The 10,207-nt window shown below is 36.9% G+C and overlaps 1 long non-coding RNA gene across 1 annotated transcript in view; it reads left to right on the forward strand.

Moving 5' to 3' along the window:
- Nucleotides 1-483, forward strand: part of LOC118477285 — a 976-nt gene extending 493 nt beyond the window's left edge. Inside the window, exon 2 of the long non-coding RNA XR_004858269.1 lies at nt 339-483. This is a non-coding gene — a long non-coding RNA (uncharacterized LOC118477285). The remainder of the gene's footprint in view (nt 1-338) is intronic.
- The last annotated feature ends 9,724 nt before the right edge of the window (nt 484-10,207 follow it).

Genomic DNA, 10,207 nt, shown 5'->3' on the forward strand with positions numbered 1-10,207 from the left:
GAGAGAGAGAGATGGAGAAAGGGAAGGAGAGAGAGAGAGAGTGGGGAGAGAGAGAGAGAGAGAGAGAGAGAGAGATTAAGAGTGAGTGAGTGGGTGAGAGAGAGAGAGAGAGAGAGAGAGAGAGAGAGAGAGAGATGGGAAAAAACTGCAGTTTCATTTCAGGAATATCACCAGCTATCATGTGTAAGAAACAATTATATTATAACGTTTGAACATTTGAACGTCTTGTAGACTTGTAACCTATGATTTCCCTGTGACAGTGAACGAAAAAACATCCATGTTTTTTTACACAGATTTTTTAACTCAGTATTTTGATAACTGGCCTAATGAAGTGGAAGGTGTCTTGCTCGTCAGAGAGTGGAAGGTGTCTTGCTCGTCAGAGAGTGGACAACTTTGCTGATATTATTGTTTGAAATGGCTTTGAGCTGTTTCAAGTTTGTTTGTTGGTTTGGTTTGGGGTTTTTTTTGTGAACTTGTAAAGTGGATTAAAAATATTATGTGTGCTTGGGTGTGCACTACACATGTTGCTAGTGTGCCAGAGGTATGTTTAACTAACAACCCAGCAGTAGATGGGAGTTTGTTTTTTTGTTATTTTTTGTTACTTCTATATATATATAGCCAATTTGTGTTCGCCAATTTGTATCATTATTGTCCACTTGTTGGAACTTTGACCTTTTTATGCGTTTATATCATGATGTGCTAATGAAATTTCCTTGACCTAGGAAAGGCAGCAGTCAGTTAGTAATTACTCCATTGTTCTTGTCCTCACTTCGAGATTTGCTCCCATGAACAACTGGTCATGAGTGTGCCTCGGAGAACATTGTACGTAGTACATAGTACGTCGATTCTCCGAGTTTTTGGATTCTGCTGATGGTCTCACTCTCAGTGGGTCTGTTGTGAGTGCCGCTGTGGTGCACCGAGAATGATAAGGCTCTATCTATCCTCACTCACGTGAAGAGGGCAGTGCGCTGCCATGAGCGAAAGGCTCGCAGTTAAAGGGATTTGAAAACAACGACAACAACAACAACAACAACTCTCATTTACGCGCGGTTATTACAAGATTGAGTTATTCTCTGCAGACTTTCGATGGGTTAAAGAAGCTTTTAACATTTTCGTTTTTTAGTCTCTTGTCCCTTTGGGCAGGACTCTTGAACAACACAACATGATGAACATCTGTGTGTGGTCTGACAAGTTATCATTGCAGTCATCAGGACAGATTAGGTAAAAATGATTGTTTGTTACGTACTCAGATTGTCAGTCTCTTCTGCAAATAGCTGCAGTCCAATGTTGTGTCCTTGTAAAAGGCACTTAACGCGAATAATTTCCCATTTGGCTCGGTCCTTTCGGATCTAGATGTTAAACTTGGAGATTACACCTAACCTAATAATGCTGGTAGGGGCGTTAAACTTATACCGTTTCACCATTTCATGAAAGAACTGTTTCCTATTTGCTGGAAAAATGTTGAAATATTCTCTGCTTTTACAGAGATAGATCTATCTATTCTTGCAGAGCTTCTCCATCATTTGTTTGTCGGTCCCATGCCGCGTGGAGCGAGAACCTTATCATTCCGGGCACACCTCTAGCTGTTGGCCTTGTGTGCCTTATCATTTTCATTATCCCTTGTTGTTGTTTTTTTTCTCACTACAGCTACTATTTGGTGTACCGTGGAGGGGACGCTAACTGTTTGTACAAAGAGGCTTAAGCAAAACTTTATTATATTAATATATATACCATACTTCTCTATGCATGGCACAAGGTGAATATGGACCCGCAAAGATATGTGAAATTTTCCCTTTGGGCTTTTCATCCCCGTTGTACGTTGTGTCTTTTATCTCTCTCTCAGCTGCTCACAGTTCAGTGAAATGTCTACACGTGTCGGAACGACTACAACCGTGATTTCTTCTTCTTCTCTGGTGAAACGTTAGGTTGAAATGATTAGACTCGAACCCTTGGCCTTAAGCACTCACGCACACACCAACTACTTTCTGTTGTCTTCTCGCTTTTGATCAGATTTATGTCAGATTTTTAAATTAAGATAAAATAGTAATTGCACATTTTAGAAAGTTTAGAGGATATTATGCTGTATGTGTTGTGCACATATATGTGTGACCCAGGTATGCTGCGGACTTGTTGGATTACGCTGAGCGTGCCCAGTTTGGTGATGGAAAATGTCTAACTGAACAGGATGGAAAAGAAAGGGGGGTGGGGGGAGGGGGGTGTCGGAGAGGGGGGTGTCTGTCAGAGAGGGGGGGGAGGAGGGGGGTGTCAGAGAGGGGTGTTGAACTTTATAAAGGAGAACAGACAAAATATACTTCAGCGCTTTGGTCTCCTGTATGGTTCCAGGAAATGGTACCTGTACAGACTTTTTGAAGAAAGATGTTGCTTGTGTTCACAGTCTTTTTTTTTTTTAAGCTCCTCACTAAAACAGTTGGAAGCTTGTTCAATAAGAGCTGAATTAATTTTGTTACTTTTACTCGGCCATGTGAATTGAAAACCGATGACCAAACAAATTCATGTTTAGCTGCAAATTTGAAGGAACGTTTCCTCCTTCCAAAGTATTTTATCTCAGTAATGTTTTCTGAAGATAAAGATGTCATCACCCTACTAGGAAAGAGAAATCTGGACAGGCTCGTGTAAAATGAACATTTGAAAATTGGAAATTCTGGATTATTTTTCATCTAATGGTAGAACGTCTTTGTTGATTACAGCAACCAATTGGAATACAAAAGTCGTTGATAGGTGACATGGAATGTTCCTACAGTTTGCATTATATTGCTTAATATATTATTAAAGCTGTTTTTGAAGGAAGATTTGGAAGCAAATATATACATTTTATATATTTTTTTTTTAGCATTGACAACTAAATCCAGATAACTGGAAACACTGTGCAAAAATGGTCACTGGGTTCTTGTTTCTCAATGTGATATGTGAAGCGTGCTGACAAAATGAGTTACTTCTCGGATTCAGGCCTTAAGGAAATAGATACATCACACTTATAGGGGAAGTTTTTACAATTTATAAGTATGAAATAAAAGGTATGTTATATCTAAAGAAATGTGGCATCAATAGAAAATCTACAAATTTGACCCTAGTATCAATTTTTAGCCAATATCTCCATTTGTGGACTGCGAGAAGTAACTCATTTTATCAGCACACCTCACATATGTGTTTTACCAAATTTTTCTGCCATTTGAGAAGAAAAAAGAAATGTGTTCTGCTTTGAAGCTAGCCTATCCTTCCTTTACTTGTTTGGGTAAAGATTTGTTGACTTGTAGCTACGACCTATCCCCCAAGTTCTGTATGCTGAGCATAATAATCTGGTACCACATCTAGAAGCTTCTGCACAATATACTTTTGTGTTCATGAAAGAGCTGGGTCGAGGTATCGCTCGTTCGACAGTGAGTGTTTGTTCAGCAGTACCTCAAAATGAGTCACTTCTCTATATAATATGTGAGGGAGCGTGGTGGAATCAGGCTCTCATCAATTTTTGAGCATGTAGAGTTATTGGTATCATCTTAAAGCTTGTTCACTTGTCTTTATTTGGGTGAAAAAAATATCCATTTATCTTGAACACAAGTCGGTCACCTGTTTTCAGAGGTAAGATTAGTGAGAAAATGGCCGCGAAAGATTAGTTATTTTTTTAGCTTAAAAGCCCATGGTAACTGAAGATTTACATTTTTATGCCTTTAATCAACGCTTTTCAGAAAAATCCACCCAGAAATTTAATGAGCATGAAAGGTGTTGAGCCGAAAAACTAAAATTATATAAAAATTCACATACTTGCGGAAACATGCAGGTTTCTTCACTTTGATTATTTTGACGAGAGCTTGATTCCACCACGCTGCCTCATTTATAATATCATCACCACTGCTAAAAAAAGAATAGGCAACACCTTCACAGGGTGAGGAAAGAAGATTGCAAACATTTTTACTCCTCCCTGACCCTGCAGCTACAATATTTCAGCGGTTGACCGCAAAAAGTGACTGTATCCAGTTTTCACAGTTTCGACAAAAACGAGTTAGAAATTTTGATGATTTAGAAATCTCTATAATGTAGATCTAGTCCGAAAAAAAAATCTTTATATTATCTTGATTGGCTCCCGAATTAAAGTAGGGCTTCGATATTTACTGAGGTAAAAGACAGGCTTACGTTAAAATCTCACTACCCGTATTGATAACTGCATTTCGACCAAAAGTAGATATAGTCACTTCTTGCACTCGGCCATCGATTATACTTTTAAAAAAAAAATGAAAAAAATAAAGAAATGCACAGCTTGGCCACAGGGGACACAGAGGGTGAGATTTTAAACCAGGTCAAGAGAGCAACTCACAGTACTACTGAATACAAAACAAAACCCAAAAAAACCAACTCTCGCAATTCACGTCGTGTGTACCTATAAATGATGAGAGCCCAGATGTATGGCTGTCCCCAGGGTTTTATGCACCTCGCATAATTTTGCAAAATTTGATCATTTTTTGCATAATTTCTGATTGCTTTCCTTTATCATTCTTTGTTAAAATTAACGGAGTCGCATAATTTCACTTTTTTGGGCTCAGTTTGCATAATTTCATAATTTTTTTTGCTTAAAACCGCGGGGACAAAGTACGGGTCAGGATTATGCATTTCTTTTTTTGAAGAGTGTATTTTCTCCCCGTTATAATGCCCGTGTTGTTACCGATGTTTGGAACCATACGTCAAGACTGAAGCTGTCTCAGTGCCATGCTTAATTTTCTCCCCTTTCAAATTTCTCCCATGCTTCTATGTTGGATATCTTTGTTGACCTACATTTTGTTGAACTCTCTGGCTATGCAAAGCAAAATATTATATATATAAAATTTATCTTGTAAACTTCTTGTCATTGGTGCTCTGTGTATAGGTAAAACAAATAAGTAAGGGTGTCATTCAACAATCTTGTGATTATGTTCTGTTTATTTTTTTACTTCAACGGTCCAACGTGTATGGAAATAAAACTTTGAGACAACTATAAGGGGATCATCAGGAGCAGAAGGAATGATGTCTCTCCTATAGTCTGTTCCTATAGTCTGCTCCTGTAGTCTGTTCCTATAATCTGCTCCTGTAGTCTGTTCCTATAGTCTGCTCCTGTAGTCTGTTCCTATAGTCTGCTCCTGTAGTCTGTTCCTATAGTCTGCTCCTGTAGTCTGATCCTATAGTCTGCTCCTGTAGTCTGATCTTATAATCTGCTCCTGTAGTCTGTTCCTATAATCTGCTCCTATAGTCTGTTCCTATAGTCTGCTCTTGTAGTCTGTTCCTATAGTCTGCTACTATAGTCTGTTCCTATAGTCTGCTACTATAGTCTGCTACTATAGTCTGTTCACTTTCTCAGATCCTAGTTTCTTACAATTTTCTCAAAAACTGTCAGGTTTATTGCCCAGGTTTTTTTGCACAAATCACGACATTTTGTCTGACTGTAAGATGTCCGTGTCTCTTAATCTACACGTTGAAAGATTTATTCAAAACGAGGTCTTCTTTTGATATTTTTGGAATATCACAAGATTCCTGACCTGAAAATTCCATTTTACAGTAGCAAAGATATATAGACATTAATATTATTTTTAAACATGTATTTGGGCTCATATGACCTTATGCAATTGCAAGCGCTGTAAAACGCTTACCAAACTTATTGAAACAAAACACATTTTGGGGATGGGAGAGTAGGCCAGAGGGGAAAAAATTGTGGTGAAATAAATGAGAGCACTGGTATCAAATTGTCATCGTTTTTTAACAAAAATGTACCTGGCTTTGTAAACCATTCTAAATACAGTACATGAAAAGACTAAATCAATAGCGGCTTCCATTTTTGGTGGGAAAAGAAATATTTCTGACAGTACGTTGTGAACATTTCAAACTCGTGTGTAAATTTCCATCCGGTGCACAGAGTCAAGTGGTGAATGAGAAGTAGCAGTGAACATATGGGCACAATGAGATGTAGCAGTGAACAAATGGGCACAATGAGATGTAGCAGTGAACATATGGGCACAATGAGAAGTAGCAGTGAACATATGGGCACAATGAGATGTAGCAGTGAACAAATGGGCACAATGAGATGTAGCAGTGAACAAATGGGCACAATGAGATGTAGCAGTGAACATATGGGCACAAGAAAGTGAACGGACTATAATTCTTTTTCTTCCTATGCTTTTCCTTTCCACAGAATTGAATATTTGAAGAGGGAAATTACGTGTAATATTGCACGAAGAAAGAGAGTTGTTTTAAAACATGAGATATTTTCAACGCCGTAATTAGGCTTACAAACAAAATTTTTTTAAGATTTTAGAGATGTCCCCAGATAGCTTTTGTTTGCTGTCGGCAAATTTTACGTATCATTTTACGTTATCTGTCCGTAACAACCGAAGGTTAGTGATAGACGACTCATGAGGCTGATAGACTCCATGCAATATCACATAAATATGGCACAGATATGATTCAAATGTGACATAAATATAGCAAAGATTTGTTGTAATTGTGACATAAATATGACATAGATATGATTAAAATATTGCATAAATATGGCTGAGATGTGATCTAATTCTTGCATAAATATGGCATAGATGTGATTTTAAAATTGCATAAATATGGCATAGATGTGATTTTAAAATTGCATAAATATGGCATAGATGTGATTAAAAAACTGCATAAATATGGCTTAGATGTGATCTAATTCTTGCATAAATATGGCAAAGATATTCCTTGAATATGATGTAAATACATGCACAACATAATTTTGTGAGGTGCTCAATAGAAGCAAGAGTCCTTTAAAGAGTGAAATATGCTGTATGTTTTATGAAAACGACACTTTAGTGAAATTTGGGTAATTTTACAAAAACGTTTTCCTCCTTATTCATCGGTGTTGGCTTGTAGTTGTGTGTTTTATTTGAGAAACCAGCCATCTGTGCTTACCCCACCTGCTGATTTTGCTAGATGCTGTGGTCAAATTTTCACTACACTGTTGATGATGGACTGCTTTTTATATCTTGATTGCTAAACACAAATCTTCTATGTCATAATTATGTCATAACTGAATCATAATTGTGTCATAACTGAGTCATATTTGAATCCAAACTGAGTTATATTTGTGTCATAACTGAGTCTTATCTGAGTCATAAAATGATAATAGTGCTACTCTGTTTAGAAATCCAGACCAAGAGAAATCTCTCACTGCTACTTGTTATAGATTTCCACTTATCTTCTCGCGGCAGAGATTTTTTTTTTGGTTAGCTTTTTTTGTTGTTGGATGGGGGGGGGGGGGGGGAGGGGGTGTTGGGTTTTTTGGGGGTTTGGTTTTTGTTTGTTTTTTGTTTCTGATCTGGGTATTGTCTTGCCCTCTGTAAATTTTACTGCAGAACTTGGTGGGTTTTTTGACGTTATTGAAAATGAAGGATGAAAAATAAATCGTCGGCCAGCATTTCAGATGCACTAAGCCCATTAATTGTTGTTTTTTTTTAAATTAGTATTTTAATCGTTGGTACTGGTTGCATGCGTTCAAGAAATACTTATGTCGAACTTAAATTCTAAATGTTGAAAAAAAAAGACCCAAAAAAATAAATAACAATGCAGGTACAATTTTTAAGAAAAGTGGAAAAAAAAATTTTTTTCTCTTTCCTGACAAATTTTGCACTTTGGGCTTATAACATTTGAATTGCTTGCTGACAAAATGTGCTGATAGTAGGCTACGTATAATGCTTGACCGCTGAGCTAGATCTGTTGTACAATGTTTGTCTGTGCACGTTCGTTCGCTTTCATCTTTCTTCAACGTTCTTGAGATTCAAACGACAACACATAACTGCTGAAGGAGACTGGCAATAATGAAACGTCCAATTTCCATTCCAAAACTTGTGAACGCAACAACGATAAGCTGAAAAATTTGTTCTCATCATAATATAAATCTTCTATATCCTAAGCAGCGCAGTATTGCATAAGACGGTGAAAACTGTGTTCAAAGTGATTTGTGTTTTACACTTTCTCTACCATTGAGGGGATGGAACTGTTTACATTTCATAATACCACTCGCTCATACCCTCACACGCATAATAATCACTGTGTTATGATTAATAACAATTAATAGTTGTATTATCGCCAGTGAAACTGGAATTTACACAACCTGTTTCTTACTCTTCTGTAATGTGTTCTCCACCATTTTTAGTCTCGAGATGAAAAATTAAAATGAAGTCCCGGCTCATAATAGCTTTCTGATTTTGAATAAATATTCAGCGGCTGCCGACTTGATACTTCATCCAAGTTTTTGAGACTCAGATGGAGCCCTGCAAGAAAGATAGAAACCTGAACGGGTTTAAAATAAAGAATTTGAATGCTCAGTGCAATTTCTTTTCGATCAATAGAAGCAAAACAGCTGTGCGAAATAGAATGTTCTTCTATTTGTCTCAAAATTGATCCGAATTACTTACACAGGAGGTAGAATATTATTTATGGTACAAAAGTTATTCACTTGTATCCACATCAGATGATAAGGACGAGTAGCTTAAAATTTGATGATTTTTTCACTAATTAATTTGATTCGCAGTTCCAATTTTTACCAGAAATAGTTTACGACAATATTGCTTAGATCCTACATTAAAAGGAAAAAAATCTGGTCCTTAGTATCAAAGTGTAAGAAGAGCTTATAGTGTACATATTTCATGATGTCTCGTTCTTTTCCTGTGACAACCGACGGGCCTACAGCTGCTTAATCTGGGCACTGTCGACTCGTGTTGTTTGTTACCCAGTGTGTTTCTGTTCATTATGTCGTCAAAGTCTACCTTTACATCTTTTATACGCATAAGACTGTTATATTTGTATTACATCTTTTACAATGTGCTGAATGACGCATGAGACTTTGTATGTTACATCTTTCACAATGATATGAGAAGCGTACTTTCAGCCAGCTCTTCAGATGTTGTAAGCCCCAATTTTAAAAATTTTTTTTTTTTTAATTTTTAAAGTACGCTTTCTTAATTAATCCGTCATTTTAGTTGTATGTGTTCCAGAAATATTTTCTTGAAATTTGAATTTTAATGTTGGGGGGGGGGGGGGGGGGAAGCTAGAAAAGATAAGCCTAAATAATTTTGATACAATTGTTACAAGAATGAAACTTTTTTTTTTTAATTTAAATTTTTTTTAATGTTTCTGCCTGGGCTTATTACATGTGATCAGCTTTCTGACAGTACACACAACTGGCTTTGTGTGAGTCATGTATTTCTCATTGTGTTGGGAAATGTACACATAACATCTTTTTACGCATAACAAAAATGTTAAATTTGTTACATTGTATTGAGATGCATAAATATATAGAGACCTTTTATAATTAATGTGCATTACATTTACATCTTTTTAGCATGTCGTGTTGAGAAACAATGTATAATATCATGAGTTAGCCTTAGCACCACGCATGCAGGCGGTGCCTTGTTACACAATATCTTTGTTTTACCATAATTTTACCAGATGAATGACGGTGAAAAGAAAGATGAGAGAGTGTCGTGGCCGGCGTGCATGCCTTCATCAGTTGTTACTTCAAATTTATACAAAGTTTTGTTTTGTTTTGTTTGTTTGTTGCATAATGAACTCCTGTGCCCAGCTGTAATTCGTCAGTTCTTGATAATAACAACGACAATATTGATTAACAATGAACACTTTGTTGATGTTAGTGATACCTCGTTGTCTCGTCCATCGTTCATGTTTAGGGATATTTTTGTCTGTTGTTCGTGTTAGTGATACCTTTGTCTGACTGTTGTATGTGTTTGATACACCCGTCTCATCTGTTGTTCGTGTTAGTGATACCTTCGTCTGACTGTTGTTTGTGTTTGATACTCTCGTCTCATCCGTTGTTCGTTAGTGATACCCTCGTCTGTTGTATGTGTTTTTTATACCCTCGTCTTATCTGTTGTTTGTGTAACTGATACCTTCGTATGTTGTATGTGTTTGATACTCTCGTCTCGTCCCTTGTTTGTGTTTGTTACTGATACTGTTGTCTGGGCCCTCCATGATGGGGCTTGCTCTCCTTCTCAAGTCCCTTCTTAAAAGCATAGACAAAACAATAATAAAATCTTTTATGAGTACTGAAATTCTACCCTCTTTGCCTGCAAGTGTTTTAAGTCCTTTTGTGTGTATGTGAGTGTGTTTGTGTGTCTGTTTATGTGCGTATTTTCACGCTTGGGTGTATACATACATAGCATACATAGATGTGTGTGTGTGT

This window comes from Aplysia californica, unplaced genomic scaffold (genome assembly GCF_000002075.1).
Source record: "Aplysia californica isolate F4 #8 unplaced genomic scaffold, AplCal3.0 scaffold00057, whole genome shotgun sequence".
Classification (NCBI taxonomy): domain Eukaryota; kingdom Metazoa; phylum Mollusca; class Gastropoda; order Aplysiida; family Aplysiidae; genus Aplysia; species Aplysia californica.